Consider the following 9,826-nt stretch of genomic DNA (forward strand, 5'->3'; position numbering starts at 1 on the left):
TGGAAATATCAAAACTAAAGGTGGCATTAAACATTAGTGGAAAAACCTCTACATCAAGAGGGATTAACTCACATATAACAGTCATCAAATGTCTTTTTTTTTGTACAAATGGTTCTTTAGGCTACAACATTTCCCCCAAAAAAGTCAAATTTAAGGCCAAGAAATTAATAACTAATTTCTCTAAAATGGAAATTAATTATAACAAAATGTAAAGGTCAATTACAAAAAATATCTCAAGCCAAAATCTATTAGGAATAAAAAGTCTTATGAGCTAAGGGTTTACAAGTGACAATAAAAAACATGGTTCAAAATGGTTTATACATAACATGATAATGATCTCATCACTTGTGTTTACAGGTGCAAGCACCAGGATGGCCGAGTGGTGAAGGCGTTGGACTTAAGATCCAATGGACGTATGTCCTCGTGGGTTCGAACCCCACTCCTGGTAACTATCTTAATGGTGCAGAGGCTGGGACAACCCTGATTATTGAATTGCAACTAACACACCATTATCGATAAAGGCCCTCTTGATAGAATGACATCTCCATCAAGAGAGACATACTCAGATATATAAGTCAAATGTCCTCTTTTGTACAAACGATTTCATTGACTTAAAATGGTTGCTATAGGTACATGACAATGATGTCATCACTTGATTTTTCAAGTTTTTGCACCAGGATGGCCGAGTGGTTAAGACGTTAGACTTAAGATCCAATGGACGTATGTCCTTGTGGGTTCGAACCCCACTCCTGGTAACTATCTTAATGGTGCAGAGGCTGGGACAACCCTGATTATTGAATTGCAACTAACACACCATTACTTTCATGTTCATCATGCCATACATCTGTGGCTCTGGTTCATTGTCGCCAATGTTATAGGTCCTCCTTCAAAGCACAACATGTGCTGCCACAGCCCAAACCACAAGCAGAATTATAATTTTTTGTACACACACAAAAATTCCAATGCAGTCCTGCAAAATACAAAAACAACAACACAGAAGCTTCTTAACCGCACGTGCCGCATGTTCTACCCGGGATCGATAAAGGCCCTCTTGATAGAATGACATCTCCATCAAGAGAGACATACTCAGATATATAAGTCAAATGTCCCTTTTGTACAAACGATTTCTTTGACTTAAAATGGTTGCTATAGGTACATGACAATGATGTCATCCAGTTTGAGCACCAGGATGGCCAGTGGTTAACTGATATGTAAGTCAAATGGTAACTATCTTAATTTTGGACTTTCTCTTGGACTTAAAATGGGCCTACATAGGTATATCTGTACAAATGATAGAATTTGACATCTCCATGGCAAAATCTATTAGGAATAAAGTCTTGGTTAAGACAATAAAAAACATGGTTCAAAATGGACTTAAGATCCAATGGACAGGTGCAAGCACCAGGATGTCCCTCGTGGGTTCAATGGGAATGTCCCCCACTCCTGGTAACTATCTTAATATGCAGAGGCTGGGACAACCCTGATTATTGAATTGCAACCAACACACCATTATCGATAAAGGCCCTCTTGATAGAATGACATCTCCATCAAGAGAGAAACTCAGATATATAAGTCAAATGTCCTCTTTTGTACAAACGATTTCATTGACTTAAAATGGTTGCTATAGGTACATGACAATGATGTCATCACTTGATTTTTCAAGTTTTTGCACCAGGATGGCCGAGTGGTTAAGGCGTTGGACTTAAGATCCAATGGACGTATGTCCTTGTGGGTTCGAACCCCACTCCTGGTAACTATCTTAATGGTGCAGAGGCTGGGACAACCCTGATTATTGAATTGCAACTAACACACCATTACTTTCATGTTCATCATGCCATACATCTGTGGCTCTGGTTCATTGTCGCCAATGTTATAGGTCCTCCTTCAAAGCACAACATGTGCTGCCACAGCCCAAACCACAAGCAGAATTATAATTTTTTGTACACACACAAAAATTCCAATGCAGTCCTGCAAAATACAAAAACAACAACACAGAAGCTGCTTAACCGCACGTGCCGCATGTTCTACCCGGGATCGATAAAGGCCCTCTTGATAGAATGACATCTCCATCAAGAGAGACATACTCAGATATATAAGTCAAATGTCCTCTTTTGTACAAACGATTTCTTTGACTTAAAATGGTTGCTATAGGTACATGACAATGATGTCATCACTTGATTTTTTCGAGTTTGAGCACCAGGATGGCCGAGTGGTTAAGGCGTTGGACTTAAGATCCAATGGACGTATGTCCTCGTGGGTTCGAACCCCACTCCTGGTAACTATCTTAATGCTGAAGAGTGACACTGCCGTGATGAGCCTGACGAATTAAATGCAACTGCTTCTCTGTGGATTATAATTACTCATAAATGGAAATATCAAAATTAAAGGCAGCATTAAACATTAGTGGAAAAACCTCTACATCAAGAGGGATTAACTCACATATAACAGTCATCAAATGTCCTTTTTGTACAAATGGTTCTTTAGGCTACAACATTTCCCCCAAAAAAGTCAAATTTAAGGCCAAGAAATTAATAACTAATTTCTCTAAAATGGAAATTAATTATAACAAAATGTAAAGGTCAATTACAAAAAATATCTCAAGCCAAAATCTATTAGGAATAAAAAGTCTTATGAGCTAAGGGTTTACAAGTGACAATAAAAAACATGGTTCAAAATGGTTTATACATAACATGATAATGATCTTAAGATCATCACTTGAACCCCACTCCTGTAACTATCTTAATTTACAGATTGCAAGCACCAGGATGGCCAGTGGTGAAGGCGTTGGACTTAAAATCAATGGCCAATGTCCTCGTGGGTTCGAACCCCACTCCTGGTAACTATCTTAATGGTGCAGAGGCTGGGACAACCCTGATTATTGAATTGCAACTAACACACCATTATCGATAAAGGCCCTCTTGATAGAATGACATCTCCATCAAGAGAGACATACTCAGATATATAAGTCAAATGTCCTCTTTTGTACAAACGATTTCATTGACTTAAAATGGTTGCTATAAGTACATGACAATGATGTCATCACTTGATTTTTCAAGTTTTTGCACCAGGATGGCCGAGTGGTTAAGGCGTTGGACTTAAGATCCAATGGACGGATGTCCTCGTGGGTTCGAACCCCACTCCTGGTAACTATCTTAATGCTGAAGAGTGACACTGCCGTGATGAGCCTGACGAATTAAATGCAACTGCTTCTCTGTGGATTATAATTACTCATAAATGGAAATATCAAAACTAAAGGCGGCATTAAACATTAGTGGAAAAACCTCTACATCAAGAGGGATTAACTCACATATAACAGTCATCAAATGTCCTTTTTGTACAAATGGTTCTTTAGGCTACAACATTTCCCCCAAAAAAGTCAAATTTAAGGCCAAGAAATTAATAACTAATTTCTCTAAAATGGAAATTAATTATAACAAAATGTAAAGGTCAATTACAAAAAATATCTCAAGCCAAAATCTATTAGGAATAAAAAGTCTTATGAGCTAAGGGTTTACAAGTGACAATAAAAAACATGGTTCAAAATGGTTTATACATAACATGATAATGATCTCATCACTTGTGTTTACAGGTGCAAGCACCAGGATGGCCGAAAGTGGTGAAGGCGTTGGACTTAAGATCCAATGGGACGTATGTCCTCGTGGGTTCGAACCCCACTCCTGGTAACTATCTTAATGGTGCAGAGGCTGGGACAACCCTGATTATTGAATTGCAACCAACACACCATTATCGATAAAGGCCCTCTTGATAGAATGACATCTCCATCAAGAGAGACATACTCAGATATATAAGTCAAATGTCCTCTTTTGTACAAACGATTTCATTGACTTAAAATGGTTGCTATAGGTACATGACAATGATGTCATCACTTGATTTTTCAAGTTTTTGCACCAGGATGGCCGAGTGGTTAAGACGTTAGACTTAAGATCCAATGGACGTATGTCCTTGTGGGTTCGAACCCCACTCCTGGTAACTATCTTAATGGTGCAGAGGCTGGGACAACCCTGATTATTGAATTGCAACTAACACACCATTACTTTCATGTTCATCATGCCATACATCTGTGGCTCTGGTTCATTTGGCCAATGTTATAGGTCCTCCTTCAAAGCAAAGCACAACATGTGCTGCCACAGCCCAAACCACAAGCAGAATTATAATTTTTTGTACACACACAAAAATTCCAATGCAGTCCTGCAAAATACAAAAACAACAACACAGAAGCTTCTTAACCGGACACGTGCCGCATGTTCTACCGGGATCGATAAAGGCCCTCTTGATAGAATGACATCTCCATCAAGAGAGACATACTCAGATATATAAGTCAAATGTCCTCTTTTTGTACAAACGATTTCTTTGACTTAAAATGGTTGCTATAGGTACATGACAATGATGTCATCACTTGATTTTTCAAGTTTGAGCACCAGGATGGCCGAGTGGTTAAGGCGTTGGACTTAAGATCCAATGGACGTATGTCCTCGTGGGTTCGAACCCCACTCCTGGTAACTATCTTAATGCTGAAGAGTGACACTGCCGTGATGAGCCTGACGAATTAAATGCAACTGCTTCTCTGTGGATTATAATTACTCATAAATGGAAATATTAAAACTAAAATTGCATTAAACACTAGTGGAAAAACCTCTACATCAAGAGGGATTAACTCACATATAACAGTCATCAAATGTCCTTTTTGTACAAATGGTTCTTTAGGCTACAACATTTCCCCCAAAAAAGTCAAATTTAAGGCCAAGAAATTAATAACTAATTTCTCTAAAATGGAAATTAATTATAACAAAATGTAAAGGTCAATTACAAAAAATATCTCAAGCCAAAATCTATTAGGAATAAAAGTCTTATGAGCTAAGGGTTTACAAGTGACAATAAAAACATGGTTCAAAATGGTTTATACATAACATGATAATGATCTCATCACTTGTGTTTACAGGTGCAAGCACCAGGATGGCCGAGTGGTTAAGGCGTTGGACTTAAGATCCAATGGACGTATGTCCTCGTGGGTTCGAACCCCACTCCTGGTAACTATCTTAATGGTGCAGAGGCTGGGACAACCCTGATTATTGAATTGCAACTAACACACCATTATCGATAAAGGCCCTCTTGATAGAATGACATCTCCATCAAGAGAGACATACTCAGATATATAAGTCAAATGTCCTCTTTTGTACAAACGATTTCATTGACTTAAAATGGTTAAAATGGATGTCATATATTTTTCAACATGACAATGATGTCATCACTTGATTTTTCAAGTTTGCAAGCACCAGGATGGCCTAGTGGTTAAGGCGTTGGACTTAAGATCCAACCATTACTTTCATGTTCATCCTCATCTGGGTCTGAACCCCACTCCTGGTAACTATCTTAATGCTGCAGAGGCTGGGACAACCCTGATTTCCAATTGAATTGCAACCAACACACCATTATCGACAAAAGATAAAGGCCCTCTTGATAGAATGACATCTCCATCAAGAGAGACATACTCAGATATATAAGTCAAATGTCCTCTTTTGTACAAACGATTTCTTTGACTTAAAATGGTTGCTATAGGTACATGACAATGATGTCATCACTTGATTTTTCAAGTTTTTGCACCAGGATGGCCGAGTGGTTAAGACGTTAGACTTAAGATCCAATGGACGTATGTCCTTGTGGGTTCGAACCCCACTCCTGGTAACTATCTTAATGGTGCAGAGGCTGGGACAACCCTGATTATTGAATTGCAACTAACACACCATTACTTTCATGTTCATCATGCCATACATCTGTGGCTCTGGTTCATTGTCGCCAATGTTATAGGTCCTCCTTCAAAGCACAACATGTGCTGCCACAGCCCAAACCACAAGCAGAATTATAATTTTTTGTACACACACAAAAATTCCAATGCAGTCCTGCAAAATACAAAACAACAACACAGAAGCTGCTTAACCGCAACTGCGTGCATGTTCTACCGGGATCGATAAAGGCCCTCTTGATAGAATGACATCTCCATCAAGAGAGACATACTCAGATATATAAGTCAAATGTCCTCTTTTGTACAAACGATTTCTTTGACTTAAAATGGTTGCTATAGGTACATGACAATGATGTCATCACTTGATTTTTCAAGTTTGAGCACCAGGATGGCCGAGTGGTTAAGGCGTTGGACTTAAGATCCAATGGACGTATGTCCTCGTGGGTTCGAACCCCACTCCTGGTAACTATCTTAATGCTGAAGAGTGACACTGCCGTGATGAGCCTGACGAATTAAATGCAACTGCTTCTCTGTGGATTATAATTACTCATAAATGGAAATATCAAAACTAAAGGCGGCATTAAACATTAGTGGAAAAACCTCTACATCAAGAGGGATTAACTCACATATAACAGTCATCAAATGTCCTTTTTGTACAAATGGTTCTTTAGGCTACAACATTTCCCACAAAAAAGTCAAATTTAAGGCCAAGAAATTAATAACTAATTTCTCTAAAATGGAAATTAATTATAACAAAATGTAAAGGTCAATTACAAAAAATATCTCAAGCCAAAATCTATTAGGAATAAAAAGTCTTATGAGCTAAGGGTTTACAAGTGACAATAAAAAACATGGTTCAAAATGGTTTATACATAACATGATAATGATCTCATCACTTGTGTTTACAGGTGCAAGCACCAGGATGGCCGAGTGGTGAAGGCGTTGGACTTAAGATCCAATGGACGTATGTCCTCGTGGGTTCGAACCCCACTCCTGGTAACTATCTTAATGGTGCAGAGGCTGGGACAACCCTGATTATTGAATTGCAACTAACACACCATTATCGATAAAGGCCCTCTTGATAGAATGACATCTCCAGCCCAAAAGAGAGACATACTCAGATATATAAGTCAAATGTCCTCTTTTGTACAAACGATTTCATTGACTTAAAATGGTTGCTATAGGTACATGACAATGATGTCATCACTTGATTTTTCAAGTTTTTGCACCAGGATGGCCGAGTGGTTAAGGCGTTGGACTTAAGATCCAATGGACGGATGTCCTCGTGGGTTCGAACCCCACTCCTGGTAACTATCTTAATGCTGAAGAGTGACACTGGGATGAGCCTGATTAATTAAATGCAACTGCTTCTCTGTGGATTATAATTACTCATAAATGGTTCAAAACTAAAAAATGGCATTAAACATTAGTGGAAAAACCTCTACATCAAGAGGGATTAACTCACATATAACAGTCATCAAATGTCCTTTTGTACAAATGGTTCTTTAGGCTACAACATTTCCCCAAAAAAAGTCAAATTTAAGGCCAAGAAATTAATAACTAATTTTCTAAAATGGAAATTAATTATAACAAAATGTAAAGGTCAATTACAAAAAATATCTCAAGCCAAAATCTATTAGGAATAAAAAGTCTTATGAGCTAAGGGTTTACAAGTGACAATAAAAAACATGGTTCAAAATGGTTTATACATAACATGATAATGATCTCATCACTTGTGTTTACAGGTGCAAGCACCAGGACCAGGATGGCGTTGGGTTAAGGCGTTGGACTTAAGATCCAATGGATCTTAATGTCCTGGGTGATTATTGGGTTCGAACCCCACTCCTGGTAACTATCTTAATGGTGCAGAGGCTGGGACAACCCTGATTATTGAATTGCAACCAACACACCATTATCGATAAAGGCCCTCTTGATAGAATGACATCTCCATCAAGAGAGACATACTCAGATATATAAGTCAAATGTCCTCTTTTGTACAAACGATTTCTTTGACTTAAAATGGTTGCTATAGGTACATGACAATGATGTCATCACTTGATTTTTCAAGTTTTTGCACCAGGATGGCCGAGTGGTTAAGGCGTTGGACTTAAGATCCAATGGACGTATGTCCTCGTGGGTTCGAACCCCACTCCTGGTAACTATCTTAATGGTGCAGAGGCTGGGACAACCCTGATTATTGAATTGCAACTAACACACCATTACTTTCATGTTCATCATGCCATACATCTGTGGCTCTGGTTCATTGTGGCCAATGTTATAGGTCCTCCTTCAAAGCACAACATGTGCTGCCACAGCCCAAACCACAAGCAGAATTATAATTTTTTGTACACACACAAAAATTCCAATGCAGTCCTGCAAAATACAAAAACAACAACACAGAAGCTGCTTAACCGCACGTGCCGCATGTTCTACCCGGGATCGATAAAGGCCCTCTTGATAGAATGACATCTCCATCAAGAGAGACATACTCAGATATATAAGTCAAATGTCCTCTTTTGTACAAACGATTTCTTTGACTTAAAATGGTTGCTATAGGTACATGACAATGATGTCATCACTTGATTTTTCAAGTTTGAGCACCAGGATGGCCGAGTGGTTAAGGCGTTGGACTTAAGATCCAATGGACGTATGTCCTCGTGGGTTCGAACCCCACTCCTGGTAACTATCTTAATGCTGAAGAGTGACACTGCCGTGATGAGCCTGACGAATTAAATGCAACTGCTTCTCTGTGGATTATAATTACTCATAAATGGAAATATCAAAACTAAAGGCGGCATTAAACATTAGTGGAAAAACCTCTACATCAAGAGGGATTAACTCACATATAACAGTCATCAAATGTCCTTTTTGTACAAATGGTTCTTTAGGCTACAACATTTCCCCCAAAAAAGTCAAATTTAAGGCCAAGAAATTAATAACTAATTTCTCTAAAATGGAAATTAATTATAACAAAATGTAAAGGTCAATTACAAAAAATATCTCAAGCCAAAATCTATTAGGAATAAAAAGTCTTATGAGCTAAGGGTTTACAAGTGACAATAAAAAACATGGTTCAAAATGGTTTATACATAACATGATAATGATCTCATCACTTGTGTTTACAGGTGCAAGCACCAGGATGGCCGAGTGGTGAAGGCGTTGGACTTAAGATCCAATGGACGTATGTCCTCGTGGGTTCGAACCCCACTCCTGGTAACTATCTTAATGGTGCAGAGGCTGGGACAACCCTGATTATTGAATTGCAACTAACACACCATTATCGATAAAGGCCCTCTTGATAGAATGACATCTCCATCAAGAGAGACATACTCAGATATATAAGTCAAATGTCCTTTTGTACAAACGATTTCATTGACTTAAAATGGTTGCTATAGGTACATGACAATGATGTCATCACTTGATTTTTCAAGTTTTTGCACCAGGATGGCCGAGTGGTTAAGACGTTAGACTTAAGATCCAATGGACGTATGTCCTTGTGGGTTCGAACCCCACTCCTGGTAACTATCTTAATGGTGCAGAGGCTGGGACAACCCTGATTATTGAATTGCAACTAACACACCATTACTTTCATGTTCATCATGCCATACATCTGTGGCTCTGGTTCATTGTCGCCAATGTTATAGGTCCTCCTTCAAAGCACAACATGTGCTGCCACAGCCCAAACCACAAGCAGAATTATAATTTTTTTTGTACACACAAAAATTCCAATGCAGTCCTGCAAAATACAAAAACAACAACACAGAAGCTTCTTAACCGCACGTGCCGCATGTTCTACCCGGGATCGATAAAGGCCCTCTTGATAGAATGACATCTCCATCAAGAGAGACATACTCAGATATATAAGTCAAATGTCCTCTTTTGTACAAACGATTTCTTTGACTTAAAATGGTTGCTATAGGTACATGACAATGATGTCATCACTTGATTTTTCAAGTTTGAGCACCAGGATGGCCGAGTGGTTAAGGCGTTGGACTTAAGATCCAATGGACGTATGTCCTCGTGGGTTCGAACCCCACTCCTGGTAACTATCTTAATGCTGAAGAG

The 9,826-nt window shown here is 38.7% G+C and overlaps 14 non-coding genes across 14 annotated transcripts; all 14 read left to right on the forward strand.

Annotated features, from left to right (window-relative positions):
• Positions 1 to 365: 365 nt before the first annotated feature.
• Positions 366 to 448, forward strand: trnal-uaa. The gene has a single exon. It is a non-coding gene; the product is annotated as a tRNA-Leu (tRNA).
• A 1,222-nt stretch (positions 449 to 1,670) lies between these two features.
• On the forward strand, positions 1,671 to 1,753 carry trnal-uaa. Its single transcript has one exon. It is a non-coding gene; the product is annotated as a tRNA-Leu (tRNA).
• A 442-nt stretch (positions 1,754 to 2,195) lies between these two features.
• Positions 2,196 to 2,278, forward strand: trnal-uaa. Its single transcript has one exon. It is a non-coding gene; the product is annotated as a tRNA-Leu (tRNA).
• A 785-nt stretch (positions 2,279 to 3,063) lies between these two features.
• On the forward strand, positions 3,064 to 3,146 carry trnal-uaa. Its single transcript has one exon. It is a non-coding gene; the product is annotated as a tRNA-Leu (tRNA).
• A 451-nt stretch (positions 3,147 to 3,597) lies between these two features.
• On the forward strand, positions 3,598 to 3,683 carry trnal-uaa. Its single transcript has one exon. It is a non-coding gene; the product is annotated as a tRNA-Leu (tRNA).
• A 754-nt stretch (positions 3,684 to 4,437) lies between these two features.
• Positions 4,438 to 4,520, forward strand: trnal-uaa. The gene has a single exon. It is a non-coding gene; the product is annotated as a tRNA-Leu (tRNA).
• A 448-nt stretch (positions 4,521 to 4,968) lies between these two features.
• trnal-uaa lies at positions 4,969 to 5,051 on the forward strand. The gene has a single exon. It is a non-coding gene; the product is annotated as a tRNA-Leu (tRNA).
• Positions 5,052 to 6,143: 1,092 nt separating this feature from the next.
• Positions 6,144 to 6,226, forward strand: trnal-uaa. The gene has a single exon. It is a non-coding gene; the product is annotated as a tRNA-Leu (tRNA).
• A 451-nt stretch (positions 6,227 to 6,677) lies between these two features.
• trnal-uaa lies at positions 6,678 to 6,760 on the forward strand. Its single transcript has one exon. It is a non-coding gene; the product is annotated as a tRNA-Leu (tRNA).
• A 228-nt stretch (positions 6,761 to 6,988) lies between these two features.
• On the forward strand, positions 6,989 to 7,071 carry trnal-uaa. Its single transcript has one exon. It is a non-coding gene; the product is annotated as a tRNA-Leu (tRNA).
• A 765-nt stretch (positions 7,072 to 7,836) lies between these two features.
• Positions 7,837 to 7,919, forward strand: trnal-uaa. Its single transcript has one exon. It is a non-coding gene; the product is annotated as a tRNA-Leu (tRNA).
• A 441-nt stretch (positions 7,920 to 8,360) lies between these two features.
• Positions 8,361 to 8,443, forward strand: trnal-uaa. Its single transcript has one exon. It is a non-coding gene; the product is annotated as a tRNA-Leu (tRNA).
• Positions 8,444 to 8,894: 451 nt separating this feature from the next.
• On the forward strand, positions 8,895 to 8,977 carry trnal-uaa. Its single transcript has one exon. It is a non-coding gene; the product is annotated as a tRNA-Leu (tRNA).
• A 746-nt stretch (positions 8,978 to 9,723) lies between these two features.
• Positions 9,724 to 9,806, forward strand: trnal-uaa. Its single transcript has one exon. It is a non-coding gene; the product is annotated as a tRNA-Leu (tRNA).
• Positions 9,807 to 9,826: the final 20 nt, after the last annotated feature.

Source organism: Alosa alosa, unplaced genomic scaffold, assembly GCF_017589495.1.
Source record: "Alosa alosa isolate M-15738 ecotype Scorff River unplaced genomic scaffold, AALO_Geno_1.1 AALO_1.0_unplaced_591, whole genome shotgun sequence".
Lineage (NCBI taxonomy): Eukaryota > Metazoa > Chordata > Actinopteri > Clupeiformes > Clupeidae > Alosa > Alosa alosa.